Below are 12,733 nucleotides of genomic sequence, written 5' to 3' on the forward strand. Positions count from 1 at the left end.
ACAGAGATAATTAAAAACCAGAGCACACAGTTTTAACTCTTCATTTCTATTTTAATTTATTTGACATTTGTGACTGGCCTTGGAATACATTATCTTTATGGTATCAGTGAGTATAGTCACCTTTTTTAAGCATCCATAGCCATTCTGTTACATCACGTTTTTCACCCCTCATAAGAAACAAGAAAAAAATTATGCTCCCAGCCAAGAAAATTGTTGATGGAAAAGAGATATGTTAATGTTATTGTTCAAATGCTTCCACAGACCTTGAAAAGCGTTTTTCATTAAAGTGCTAACATTTCTGAATAAGAACTAGAGAGTTAGGGACACAATGTTCTTATGAATTGTTTCAGTTCAGAAAGAAAAAACTTCAGGTTATTCACTTGGACTCTGAAGATCAGTTTTAATAACTGTCTTTAGGCAAAATAAAGTTAAAAATTTAAGAGTAAAGTGCTTAAGGTCCATTTTTTGCCCAAGAGTTATAAACTGCTCTAGTGATCCTGTTCCTTCAGTGAGGACTGATAAACCCAATTAGGTCATTGCAGCAGTAGGATGACCACTTGCATAATAGCCAAGACCTTCTTTTCACACAATAAGCTCGGACTATTTGCTACTCTGCAAGAACATTTCAAGTTAATGAATCCTTCAATTTTCCTGCTAATCACTCTTTAAACCTGTCCTGATAATAATAATTTATGAGGTTTGTTATATAACTCACCTTGAAGAATTGCAAGAAGTGAAATTCACATGAGATTTCATGCTGCAGTGACCACTGATAGAAATTTGTAACATCTGGGCTGTCTTGGATCCTCACTTCTTAATTCTTTGAACAGGCTGCTAACATAAGACCCATATGCCTGTGAGCATGCTTCACATCTGTAATTGATGTCCTGCTGTCTACTGGAACACTCTTCTGTACCCATAAGATATTAAGATGAATGCTGCACTGATCTCTGGAAGAAAACAAATAAAAGTCAAAAGTCTGTAATTTGTTCAGCAGCAAGAAAGCAGTTAATATTACCATGCACTAGCACAGACTAGGTTTAGTTTGAATGCGATTTTTCTATTTAGGTAGGAAAGAGAGCCATTAAAAACATATCAGAAATTGCAATGAAAGCCTGAAGGACAACATAAGTTAGTTAAGAGATAATTAAGAAATTTTCCCAAATCTTTGGGTCTCTGTATCTGGAAAATCCTATGTTTTCCATGCAAGTGTCTGCCAGTCCCATTAGCACTGTACTTTCCAATAACAGAGTAAACTGTAACCAAAATTGACTTCAAAGTGTTCAAACTCTTGGCCTTCCACCACAGTCAAAAACTGATCCTATGGTGACAGGACAGAATTTGCACATGCAGTTTTCTCTGGTTATGGGCACAGAAAACTGTGGCATAAAAAACCCCCATCTTTACTGGTATGGTTTGGAACTCCAGTTTGTCTTCATTGTCTTTATTTCCTAGAAAATACTTGTCACAATTATTAAATTAAAATTTAGTGTTCATTTTCATACAAATATACTATCACATGAGTAATGTGAAATAAAGGTGGCTTTTTTTAAGTTGTGGAGACCATTTAGTGTGTATTATATACCCCATTCTTCCCCTGCAGGTACATCAAGAAACATTTATAGGTCTCCTGCTGTGCATGACTAAGTAGTAAAATACGAAGCACAAAAGTAAATAGAGCATACAGGCAAACTTATGAAGAGCATATGTGAACAGCACTGAACCTCAGTTAAGACAAGAGCTGACAGGGAAGCCAGTTGCTTTATTTTACAAATTATCTTACAAAATGAATCTTAAAGAGATATTACACTTGAATTCTGAACCTTTATGTGTGAGAACCAAAGAACATGAGGAGGAACCTGCACTTTAGCAGCCACACAAGTTCATGGACAAATTTACAAACACTTTCACCCACGACAGTACAAAATTACAAAACAAATCACTGCCTTTCTGCATGTGTATCTTCCTGTTTTCTCCAGCACTGCTGATGAAAGCCTAATGGAAGCTATTAAGCCTTTTTAAAGCCATAAAAGCCATTAAGCCCCAAACATTACAGATAGGATACTCTAATACATTCATCTAAAAATTAATGTTAAATATGTTTTAATCAAATTATGTCAAGGTCTATCCATCTAATTTTACATATCCAACCTTGGAGCCTGTTTTAGTAGATGGCAGTCACAGGCTTTTAAAGAGCCCTCTTAAAATTTTGGCAGCCTGTGACTTGGAGTCATTCCATCCAATTCCAGACTCCCAAGTGATGCACCAAAGTTGGAAATACAGCTATTTTAAGTTTCATGGTGTAAGTTGGTCTCTTCCAGATCCATTCAAATCTCCTATGCCCTGGATATTTTGACTTTGTCTTGCTTACCAACAAGAAGATAGTAGTAATTTAAGAGGCCTTTATGATTGCAGCAGCATGGGAGGCCCACTTATGCTACAAAGAGTGGACATTCTGGAAATTTTTGTTTAACTGAAAACCTTTGAAATGAATTCTGTCCTCACATGGAGACAAGATGGGATCACTAAACCTGGATGGTTCTCAGTTATAAGAAAACACAGTCCACTAATAGAAAAATATGCATAAGGGTAAGCATAAAAATAAGAGAACGGTAAGTCCAGATAACTTTGCCCATAGGTAGGGCACTTGGAGCAGCAGTGTTTTGCCCAGGACCAGGAGAAAGAAGTCAGGCAGTACAGGCGGGGCTTTGAAACCACAGAGATTATGGACATGTCAACACAGAAGTAAAGCTTCAGGCAAAAAGCCTGAAGCGAATCACACGGTGACAGCTGCATCCAAACTGCACCTTGTGCTTCTGAGAGCATGAGAGAGCATGCTGTGCATCAAGAGGAAGGGTACTTTCAAGCATGACAAATGTAGCAGCCATTTGTTCAGGAGTCTGTTGGCTACTGCTGCAGCAAGATTAAATTTCTGCTGGAGGTGTCCCCATCCCTTTAAAACACAAACAGCTAAACTTGCTGGGGATTAACGTTTGATGTGTGTATATCTATTTAAAAGCTTGACAGGTAGGTCAAGAAGCCCAAAGGCAGGTAGTTCAAGCACAAAGGAAGGAGGGAGATGTGCTTTACTGGCAGAGGAATCCCGTTTTAATTCTGTAGGTAGAGGCTGGGGCAAACAGCACAAACTCCAAGACTCAGAAGTCACTTATAACAGAGAATATTGAAACCACTCAAAAAGAAAAATGGAAAAAAAAAAAAAAAAAAGCAAGGCATGAGGGTATTTTTAAGCCCTTAAAAGCATGAGAGAAAGCACTCAGAAAGAACCTCTACAGCAAAGTGCTTATGAGGCTGAGGTTCTTGAAAATGAGACACTTAGCCTACCAGGGTCTCTGAGAAGGCAGAATTGAACCTGAAGGCAGAAGCTTTCAGATGGCAGGCACCATTTCTGTAGCACGTAATGCTCAAATCCTCCATGCCCAAGTGGTCAGGGCTGCCTGAAGCACCTGAGAAAAGGAAAAGTTAATGCCAACACCTAATTAGGTTAGAAATAAGTATGTCCTCCAGGCTGCATATGAAAACTAACAAAATTTAAATATATGTGATCTAATTATGAGGACACAGAAAACGAGTGGAAAAACAAACAAAATCCAACAGATAATGGGTGATCCAAAACTAAAGATGAATTAGTTCTCTTCCTTAAAGATACAAAATCCAAGCCTAAAAATACAGTTACATGAGCACAAATCCTCCCTGTGGATTAAAATTTTCTGTAGCCTTCCAGAATCCTATAACTATAGAGCTTTTCTAAAAGTGGAGCCACAGAGAAACATAAGTGTAATTACATTCACATGTATTTTGAAAGGCCTTAATTGCTTTATCAAGTTCACCCCTAAACGTGCTGGAAGGAACTTGATCAAACTTAAAAAAAAAAAAAACTTTAGGCAGGACAGAATATGAAGGAAAAAAGCAAGTTCACATAGCTATTATTTGAGTCAATCAGTGTACCTGGAAACCTCTTTAAAAAGACAGCAGTTAGGTAAGCATAACTATCCACACTCCACAGAAACAATTTCCCTCAAATTCTAAGAGCTAAGATAAACAACCTATAAAAAACTTTCATGATAGGACAGCTATTAGGATAAATAGGGTCAAAGGTGCCTCTTACAGGCTGTCTGTTTAGCAATGCTTCTGCATCAGTAAGGGGGAAAATATCTGCGAGATATCACTCAAAGAGATTGTTATAGAAAACTTCCCTCTGGTCCACACCAAATACTGGAGTCAAATGAAGCCAGCAAGACATTAATAAAAAATAAATATTAATACTGTAATATAATGAGCTCATCATTCATTCTTGTATATTTACTGTTAGAATGTAGATTGTGATTAATTAATATGCCTTAATCTAACAGTTACAATGATTCATAGAATTTCCAGTAGGAAAATCATGTTTCATGCAAATCCATGTCAATTATATAAAATTACATAGTTTTCTAATTTAATTCAATAAAATCTAGGAACAATTATGCAACTGCCTTCAGCAAGTAACTAAAAAAGTTATATATGAGCTAGGATTGAATGAGCTACAATCAAACATGAAAAATCTTTTATATTCAATATTCAAGCACTCTCTTCCTCTGTAAACAAATCTTTTCAGACTTAAATTTGTAAATTTATGAAGGAGTCACAGAACAGAGCAACAAAAAACATGTAAGTGTATTTTGAGCAAGAACGAGTTACACTTTCCTTTTTTCTCTTTTTTCTCTAGCAGCATTTGCAGTCCTTTTGTACTCATAATTTAGTTTAAAATATATTAAGCTCATTAGCTACAGTTAGAATGTTTCTCTATATTCTTGTGAGGCATGTACATTTAGTGGGGTTTCCCTCTCTAATAAGAAAAATCAAACACAAAAACATATTCTTGCACAGTGGAAAACAAGAAAAAGAAAAAAGACCATTTGATGGTTACAATCCATGTCTCAACAGGGTAAAAGTACCTGAGCAAGATCAGGTGTCCTTCAGGAGACATTTCCTGCAGAGCATTCACAAGTCAGTGCTCCTCTTCCACCAGAAGAAGCACTTTGCAAGTCTTGTCAAAGTAGCAATGTTCTGGACTTAGTTCTCCCAGCTCAAATTCCCAAGCATTAATGTGTTATTTTCCTTACTAGAGATACTTTCTTTCCCCATGACAAAGAAAAATGTTTACGAGACACTGGAAAAAGTCAGCTTGATGCATAGCGTATCAAAAATACCATTCCTACATTTACAAAGTCCATTGTAAAAGCAGGGCTAACTGGTCATATCTTCCTGGGTGCCCCATGAGCCAAAAGATAACAGTCAGGTATTAAAAAGAGACCAAAAAAATCAGGATTTGACAAAACTCCATTTTGGGATGTAGTAGCTGACAGGTTCCTACAGATATAGAGCTTCTGCTGGAGTAGCCACCTTCTCCGGTCCCTCTGAAACAAAGCAGCAAGGTGTTGCTTCTCCCCCCAGCTGTCATCTCAGCCTCTCTGCCTCTCTCCCTCTGGAACTAGGTTTTCAGCAAGGCACCATGGGTGATAAATTTGCAGTGAAGTCCTGGACTCTCTCTTTTATCATAGTTAGGTTAATCTACGAGCCATATATGACAAAAAGAACAAAAACAGGCATAGCAGTTAATGTGATAAATCACTGTTCAAATTAGCAGGCCACTGGTAGTGGTCCTCCCAGTACTGCACTGGTAATGGGTCAGAATCTTGTCGCTGGAATGCAGCTAATGAACGTGATTAATGGCAGAAGGGTGTGACATACTGGGCATTCATTTTTCCTTAACTTTACAGTGTTAAGCAATTTTACTGGCATCCTCAAAATGATAGATACACCTAATCAGTAGTAGTAGAAGTCCCATTAAGTTCTCATTAAACTTCTATATCCCGTGTATAACCTTGAACAATGCATTAGACGCTAATGAGTATATTCTCCTTTCACTGCGCACTCCACCTCCAGGGCCTTGAGTGTGGTGTAAATACATACACAGAGATTGTTGGACTGGTTTTCTCTGCAAGCCTCAGAATAATTTGTTTGACTAGTGGAAGGGACAGTCTTAACACTAGCTGTACAGACAGTCTGTATTTATTTGCATTGCACTTGAGTCCTAAACGCAGGCCAGGACCTCACATTACATGTTGTATAAACGCACACAGAGGACACCAGAGCTAAGCATGAGCTAAAAATAGCAATGTTACAGTACTCAGACTCCAGCTCTACTGTTCTTTTATTAATAGGCTAGGTGCAAAGTTGAAAGATGGCATGGGGGTGGTTTTAAACTACTCTTCTTAAAATTACTTAGTACCACTGTTAAGGCTATAAGTTACATGCTACTGCAGTTTCAAGCAGCAACACACTAGCAGGCAAATAATAGGTATTTTTCAAGCTGTTTCTCACCAAAAAATGATAGTGTTAATGTTATGAAGCATCAGGAATGACTGAGAAATCTCAGTGCTGTCCAAAATAATGAGGTCAAGCTGGTAGGATAGGGATTTCAGCAGTGATCCGATGAGTTATGTGCTCAAGAGCTCACGGAAAGCCTTATTGGTTGCATTAAGCCATTAAGTTGGGCTTCACTGAGCCACTGAGTGTTTGGGAAAACAGTAATAACATCTTTCCTATTTTATACAGTGCTGAATTTCATTTTAATATAGACCGAGAGACTGGATTCCTTTTATTTTCTTTTTTGAAAATCTATATCCAAGTTTAAAAAGCAACAAGGAAGGAGTAACTTGTGTTCACATGCATTGCTTAAATCAGTTCAACAAAGCATTAAGTACATCCCTAGATCAAAATCTATTCTGTTTAGAGGAGCATTTTGAAATCTAATCACAGACTAGCAGTCTGCATTCGCTTCAATCAGTCCAGAGGCATTCATATCATATGGTGATTCATATCATACACTGAGTAACCTTTCTCTTTCCAGGGGATAAAGGAGAGCACAGCCCAACAGGTAAGTTAATAAAATTGAAAAACTGCTTCAAAATAGATCTGGAAAGGTCTGGAAAGCAGTTGGAGGAGGATCACAAAATCTCAGCTGTTTAAACTAAAAGGTGCTAGTTAGGAAGGTGCTATTTTTCATCTACACTTACAATATCTTCATCTGGGATATGAGAACTAGCTGTATTCCTGTTCTAGCAGTAAAAGTCAGAGCTTCAGAAAGTAAGGGTGACTTCTACAATTAATTGCCAGTTGAAATATTTTGAGTGCTTTCAAAAAGACATTTATCATTGCAAGACAAAAGCTATATATAGTATATGGAACAGCAAAAGAGATTACTGGAGAAGCTGAAAGCCCCAGTGCAGTGCTAAACAAGAGAACAAAAAAACAGCATCTTATGGGAATACATCACTATCTGCATTTTTTCCCCTGAAATTCCAGTTTGTCTTGAAACCTTAACTTCTAAAAGATTCCTTCCTTGATTCCTTCCTTCCTTCCTTCCTTCCTTCCTTCCTTCCTTCCTTCCTTCCTTCCTTCCTTCCTTCCTTCCTTCTTTTAAAAGATTCCTTCAAAAGATGTCCTAAAAGCCCTTCTGTGACTTTTCAGCCACATTTATGCCTCTTAAAGATGACCCTTGTACATCAGATAAAAAAACAGCCTATTACTTTTTCAAACCTAAGGAGGTAATATATTGTCTACACAACACATTTTAATGTAGCTTATTTGATTTTCACAGTGGACCATATGTACATTTTGACAACAAAGATTTATGATAATTATTTTCAATTTAATATAGCTATTCTATAGGATGACCTTTATTGAGCTAATAGAGCGTTAGGGGTAATTTTGGTTTATATAATTCAATTTGAAATGCAGATTAAAAATTGAGATTTTGCATGTTTTATATTTTTCTAACGCTTCTGTTTTTCTACCTTTACTGTAACGTATTTCTACTTCCACCACAGATTCAATATCAAATTTTACATTACACACAATTCTGAAAAAAAAAAAGATTCTAATATTTTCAGCCTGAGTGTTAAATGGGTTTGGTATTTTATGTAGTCCTACAGTATTTCTTGGATAGCTTCTCATTTTTCTTCAACATTATTAGAGAAATGTTTGCATTTGTCCATGGTATATCGGAGAAATTGTGTTACTGTTCTTCTGTGAAAAATGTTGCCCAGCTTTGAATATGCTTCATTCTGTCCAGGTAGATTCTGTTCACTTTAACAGTCTGAATGCATCATATATAAATATATATATATATACTTCATATGAAATAATTCACTCTAGAGATAACTCTAACCAAGACCACAGGCTGATTTTGTTCAAGTGAATCATACCAGTTCTTTTGCCAAGCTTTGCTATTCCCCACATGCTGGACTGTGGTGAGGACTAACCTTCAAAACCAAAGAGCAGCTGCAGACAAAAGTGATGCTGCTTCTTTTCTTCACCAAAAAAATTATAGCTCATACAATTCTTGATTTAAAAAATTACCTCATATTTAAGTTCCTAATCACTTTTACGTAAGTGAGATAAGTTAAAATTACAAACTCTATCCCAAACGAGTTCTATTACAAAGGTCTTTATTGGGTGCAAGTTAAGCCCATACTCATCCCAGGTGTGGTTTCGGTAGACTGTAACCAGTGCAGTTACAGATAGAACACCAGTAACTAAGCCACAGATCTCTAGCCTAAGTGATCTAAAAGGAGACCTTGCTTTCCTGAGGTGCTTGCCATCTGAATCCACTGTCTCCTCTTCCCACTACCTGGAATGAGCAGTCTGGTATGACACATGTGTAACTGCACAAAGAAGTGGTTAAATCCTCTCAGTGAACCATCTCCTAAAATTGCTCACTTTGCTTTCAGTAGCTGAGAGTCCTTTCTGTTATACTACTCTTGCTCACAGTGAAGGAGAGCTGAAAAACATGAATAACAATGGTCTGTTTCCTTACCTTGGTCAGCCTGCACAAAGCATCTGTTCTTCTTTAATATACTATAACCATAGAAATGAAAAGGTGTGAATAATACGTATTAATTGTGATTTGAAGTGGAAAATTAAAATAAGATGGGATCCATTAAACAAGGATGATTTCTCTCATATGCACTTTTCTTTTAGATTGCATAATTCTTGCAACAAAGTCACAAAACACAAAGTATTGTGTTAATGGACTGCTTAGACACCTCTAGGACAGACAACTCATCTGTGCAATGTTAATCTCCCTTGTTTTGATTGCAGTGTTACTTATGTTAATATTCAAGCATAAGTACCATTTCAGACATTACTTTAAAGCTGTTTTCAATAACTGTTTGAAGAGTGCTAAAGACATCTATAGGAACATTTGAGTTCAGGTCTAATCCTGCTCCAGGACATTCAGGCAGTAGTCAAGGAGACAGCAGCTGTGGCTTTCAAAGAGCATTCTCTGTCTTAACTCTGTCACAGAGAGACCTCAGGAGCAAATAAACCCTTTTTCAGGCAAAATCACTGTCTAGGACTTGTTTTATCCTGAACTAAAGATCTAAAGAAGTGAGCTGAATTTTACTCTGGAAACAATTAATTTTTCTCTGAGCTTATGAATTAAGCCAATGATGGCTCATCACTCACAACTGTGTCAAGGTCCTTACCACACCAGATCTGAATTCAGGACAAACGATTTCTGTGTACATTAAAGAACAAGTTTAACAATAACAAACAGTTAGAAGAAAAACAAATATCAGGGAACTAACTCTGGCAGCAGGCCATGAGGTAGCTTGGAGTCAAATGGAAATGTACTTTACTTTTAAAATACAGTAAAATCTGTAAATCTGTAGTGAGAAAAAGAATAAAAGTTTAGCAGAGTAGTCATAAGAATAAACTTTAAACACACAGCTGCAACAAGAGCCTTGTATATGTGAGCAGATTTTTGACTAATTAAGATAGTTTATAGGCATCTTCATCTCCAGTGAAATGCCATTGCTTTGGCTTGTTACCTGCTTATACTACTGTATAAATCATCTGAGATTAAAATCAATAGAGGTACATAAATGAAGATGCACTAGCAATTAAGTGGATGGCTGAATAGGTCTGCCTGGGATGGAGTCCAAAACAGATTGCTTGGAGTTTCACTTCACTCAGAAATTTAGCTGATTCATTTGGGCAGCTAAGAAAAACTAAAATCAAAACTAAAGCCATCCTTACTAATTTCCTAAGCATATGCTCCATCAGAACCCCTCTGTTGCGTGAGCTGGAAGGAACCCTGAAAGCCTCTGTGTTACTAAACTGAACTGAATGACAGCAGAAGGAAAAGTAGAGACTGGGAGGTGGAAGTGTTTCTCAGTCCTATCTCACCCCTTCACAGAGAGAGGGTTTTAAAATTTTTGTCAGCATACAGTGATTGCACAAAATTCCTCACAAGATACCTGGAAAGAAGAGTGTTCATTTGGGTATTTCTAAATTACAATAAATAACAACAATAACAAGGACTTCTCAGCATACTAACTTCTATTAAATAAAGCCAAAATAAAACAAAAAAATAGGAAGTTGTGAAAATTTTTCATAGATTTAGGTTATTTCTGTGCCAAATTTAAACAATCTTTAGCAAACCCTCCTCAAAAGTGTGGACCCAGATCATATATGGTATCTCTGTTTGAAATAGTGCCAGACACACCTCATGGCTGATGGGAAGCAAGGTTACTAACTATTTCAATATAATTCATAGGCATTGCAATGTCACAGGCATTAAACAACTTTCCAGGCAGAAATATATGTATTTTAACTCATACCAAAAACTGTTGGAGCAAACAATGTCCACACACTTTTGAAGAAAAGGAAAATTTGAAGGTCTCAGTTTCTTGCATTAGATATCAATGTTGGAAAAATTTAGAGGCTTAAGCTGTATAAACCAGATAGGTTCAACATTAGTATTGTTCACTGTTTCAAATTCGTGCAGGAAATATCTGTGCTGATTAGTAAATAAAAGTTGAATCTTTCTAGGAACATTATAACCACTGGCTTATGACAAAACTACATAACTTGCTCAAAACAACATGCAATCAGATCACATTTGTTATAAAGCAATTTTCACCAAATAAGTACTTTTAAAAAGGGGCATAAATCAGCATGTCTTTAAGTGTAGTAACTGCACAAAGCTGCAGCAAAATCCAATCCTCTCCTTTGTCAAAATTAACAATAGAAGGAGCATCCGTTTATTTCTTCTCAGCAAGCAGGTCTTAAAAGATGATCATGTTGCCAAAGCCATTCCCAAGGATTTTTTGTGATGGGAGCTGGATGTCACAAATGATTTTTATGTGGAAATCAGACAGCATAATTCTAAGGCATCACAAAAGTAATCTATAAGGAAAAAAAATTAAAAGTAAGCAAATAATTCCATATCCAAAACAAATTAAAAACAAAGAAAAAAGTTTTTCATTCCAATCTTCTAATTTGTAACACAACACAGAGAAATCACAGTAGCACTCCTGCATTGAGCAAATGAGAAATGTCAAAACAAGGAAGGCACTAAATCCATATAGGAGCATGACAAATCGATTTTGAAATCACGTTTTCTGCAATCAGATGCTGTTTCCATGATTGATTGTTTCAAAATTTTATACACATGCGAGGTCTTAGGCTTATGTTTTTGAGAAGGACAGAGCAATTCAGCAATTCCAGAGAGCATTTGACATAAACTTGCATTAGTCTTTCTTTTTGTCATCATTACCAAAATTATGATGCTTCTTGGAGCCAGACAGAATTGTTAATAGATCTAAATTGTTGTATGCCAGGTTGCTTTATGCTTTTGATTTCTTTTGCAAATAAATGGATTTTTTTTCCTACTGGTTATCTATACCATAATTGTTACCTCTGAAAGCAATCCTGGTTTCATTATTTGTTATGAGTAGCAATTGTTCAACAGGCTTTTAACATATTGTTGGATAATAGAATAGAAGTCAAAAAAGTAAAACTTCTACCTTCTATAAAACTAAGTTGCCTTTCATGTGTCCTTCAGCACTTAAATTTAGTAATTTTATGTAAGGAGAGCAATCAGGTGTAAATGTGTAGGACTATAATGTTAATTCTTCAGTAATAAGAACTGTAAGAACAGAAAATATCAATGGAGTATTTTTTACAGTCACACATTCCTCTATCACACAGAAGAAAAATAAAAAAATCTGTAACATAATTCACACCATAACAAAATTCAAGATCAAGTGTCCAGCCACTATGCAGGTTTGGCTACGATCAAATTTTACAAAATTAGCATATTGCTGCAGAAATAATGGAGTTCATAATTGAAAACCATACTGAATAATTTCCCTGAAACTTTTTTCATAGTACTAGGAATCAAAATTATTGTATGCAGAAAGTAATGCCAGAAATTAAATTGAAACACATTCTTCAGGAATCCCTCTTTCATCTCAGTGTCCACAGAATAAGCATGTTTCTCTAACACTTTAGACTTCACCAGAAGCTAAAACAAAAGGACAGAAATCTAGAAAGCAGTAATATAGCAGGGGAAAATGTGGGAAAAAATAGTGATATTTTTTTATTTGGATTCAAGACAGTATTACAGTTTTACCTTCATAAAAAAATGCTGATTTGGTATTTGAAGTGACGCCAAAAAAGCCAGCTAGCTTCTGCAAAGCTGTAGAACACAGGTGACGAGGGATTCTTGTTGCTGCTCCCATGGGAGGTGTCATCTTCATGCATTGCTGAACACCTTGGAGGGGTGTGGAAGGTGGAGTAGTGGGATGAGCAGTTCCAAAAGGTCCTAATTTTCCAGAAAACCATCTTTTCTCATGAGAAAAAGGGTTGGGGTTTTTAATAA

The 12,733-nt window shown here is 36.4% G+C and overlaps 1 long non-coding RNA gene across 1 annotated transcript in view; it reads right to left on the reverse strand.

The window, feature by feature from the left end:
• The window catches only part of LOC121671268, a 32,633-nt gene extending 28,948 nt beyond the window's left edge, over positions 1-3,685 (reverse strand). The window contains exons 1-2 of the long non-coding RNA XR_006018455.1: positions 3,343-3,685; positions 716-950 (exon numbers count right to left, since the gene is read on the reverse strand). This is a non-coding gene — a long non-coding RNA (uncharacterized LOC121671268). The remainder of the gene's footprint in view (positions 1-715; positions 951-3,342) is intronic.
• Positions 3,686-12,733: the final 9,048 nt, after the last annotated feature.

Source organism: Corvus kubaryi, unplaced genomic scaffold, assembly GCF_017639235.1.
Source record: "Corvus kubaryi isolate FWS band 111438036 unplaced genomic scaffold, C.kubaryi_AGA036_p1.0 133, whole genome shotgun sequence".
Lineage (NCBI taxonomy): Eukaryota > Metazoa > Chordata > Aves > Passeriformes > Corvidae > Corvus > Corvus kubaryi.